This window comes from Choristoneura fumiferana, chromosome 14 (genome assembly GCF_025370935.1).
Source record: "Choristoneura fumiferana chromosome 14, NRCan_CFum_1, whole genome shotgun sequence".
In the NCBI taxonomy this organism is placed as follows: Eukaryota; Metazoa; Arthropoda; class Insecta; order Lepidoptera; family Tortricidae; genus Choristoneura; species Choristoneura fumiferana.
Genome location: NC_133485.1, coordinates 11,383,579 through 11,386,094, shown reverse-complemented (window position 1 = coordinate 11,386,094; position 2,516 = coordinate 11,383,579).

Here is a 2,516-nt window from a genome sequence, read left to right as displayed (position 1 = left end):
CTCCAGCGCCTGCGCACCCTGCCCGAGGAGGACGCGCCCCCCACCGCTCCCGCCTCGCCCGCCTCTCTCGCCTCTCTCGCTCTCGCACCTGTCGCTTCACCTTGCGCTGACAAGGACAGTTATCAACGCGCATCTACGAACTTCGATGTGCCTACGATCTCTGTTTAAAATAAAACGTGCTGTACTTCAACTGTGTGTTGCCGGCATGAAATTCCTTAACGGTTGTTAATGATTCACTGTTATCTACATCAGTCATATTTGCTGCGGGATATATACCGTTACGTTAAATGAGTTCCTGTTACCTCTCTATCTTGTGTACACCGTCCTCTGTCTACCGTCATTCTTCCGCGGCAGCAGCATGCACACTGTTGACTGTTTTCTCACGTAACTCTCGATTAAAACACATAGTTATTACTATACCACTTCGCGTACAGAAACAGAATAACGGCGAGGTTTACCCACTGGACATTTGCAAATCTCAATTTCTGCGCTATCTACCCTCCTTCCTCCCTCCTCCCTTCCTTCCTTTCTTCCTTTCTTCCTTCCTTCCTCTTTCCTTATTCTTGTGCGAAGTATTCCGAAAATAAATTAAAGGATATCTGTAAAAGTAACATAATGCTTGCATTTGTGAATTATTAAGCAGGTACCTAACATTTAGTGTGAAGGTCATTTTCAAAAAGGGCTTAGGTAGGTATTTATGTTTCATATTATTATGATGATTACGATTTTAAATAGGACTTTGTATGGATAGTTACTAAATGTACATTGCAAGTATCAGTGCTGTATATATTTCCACTTTTTCTAACCAGGCCATTTAACAAAATACATGCGTTTTCCATATGTACAAACATAGCTTTATCATAAACGCAATTCGAGAAGGAGGGAGTTATAGAGTGACATTAAAACTGCGTATCATCTGTTCTATTATAATCAAAATTATTTCATGCCTAAAAAAAAGAAATCAATTTAGCCATAAAGTTCATAAGTCAAAAGTTGGACCATGTTAACTGGTAGTTAACCGCACAAAACGACTGACTGGAAGAAAATCGTTTATAGCATTAAACTAAAATACTCGTACAACTATTTGGTTAACACACTCCCGCTGTCAATGTATCATATGTCAGATTGTTGGTCCAAATCAAATTGAGTAGTTTCTACGATCCACGCGCAAATTGTGAATAATTGTAATATTTACAGAATAAAGTACAATTTGGTCATAGTTTTCAAATTCAAATGAAGGTCATTACTTATTTTTTATGTAATAAATTCATTACATTATAGTAATGTGGCTTATTGTTTTCCAAATTAAGTTTCACAGGAAACAAATGGTTATGTGACCCTCTGAGCAGCATGACAATTAGTTTCAGGCGAAAACTACTATATAGCGGTAATTACTTAGTTCAACACAAGCTACTATGCTAATAAACAATCTTGAACGCGCACTAAGTTTGAGAGTGACTCGCAACATTGTAACTTGCCCCTTAACTTTGAGTTGAGTTCTGAACTTTGCATAGGAACGAGCTAATGGGTTGGGGAGAGGGGTAAGTTATACTAACAATTTTAATTCAACAGTTATTCGTTTTAGGTAGTTATCTCACCGCCGGCGACGAAGCAATTGGCTATCGACTATTTTCTCGCCCAAGAAACTAACAAAAGATATAGATCCTATGTGAGTTAGTTGATCGCTGGATGTTCACACTGCCGGCGAGAACTCTCTCTTCACTCTTTTGTTGCAATGACAAGAGCTATTAAACTTTATAATTATATAAACTATACTCATTCAGCGATACTCGCTCAGCGATGTTAGCTTGGCTGCCGCCCCGCTCGAGCAAGTGGTGCGAGTCGAACACTCGCTTACAGCCTAGCGACAAAACTGCTCGGCCACTCGTTTCTAGTTACTAGCTCTAATCGCTTCTCGCTCATCGTCGGCGGTCGGACAATTGCCTTCTGGCACTGAAAATTAAGTTAAGAAGATATTAAAAACAATTGAGTAGTTTCTTGCGTAAAAAAAAGTTCTTTAAGTCAGTCAAATAGATTATCAGAAAATACTGAAACATATTTTTTTCTTTTATCAATTAAACAAAAAAATACCGGATGGTGATGATGACGATGATGATGCTGGTGATGATGAATGATGATGATAATGACGAATGAATGAATGATGATGATGAATGAAATGATGATGAAGCGCGTCAAAGTGTTTTTGTGTGATTTTTGGTATAGAGATAGTTTATGGGCCCGAGAGTCACATAGCCTACTTTTTATCCCGGAAAAGACACAGTTCCTGAGGGTAGATACAGTGCGTGATAACCGAATTCCACGCGGTAGACGCCGCGGACAACAGCTAGTTAATTGATAAAAAGAAATATGGTGTCCAATATTTTCTGATAATCAAATTAAAGGACTAATGAGGGCTAAAAGACAGGCGAAATATCGCTAGATGGCGTTAGGATCGTGAGGTTTTTTGGGTTTACTAATGATTCGGCGAAAATTATTTAGCAAATTATTAGCTCCCA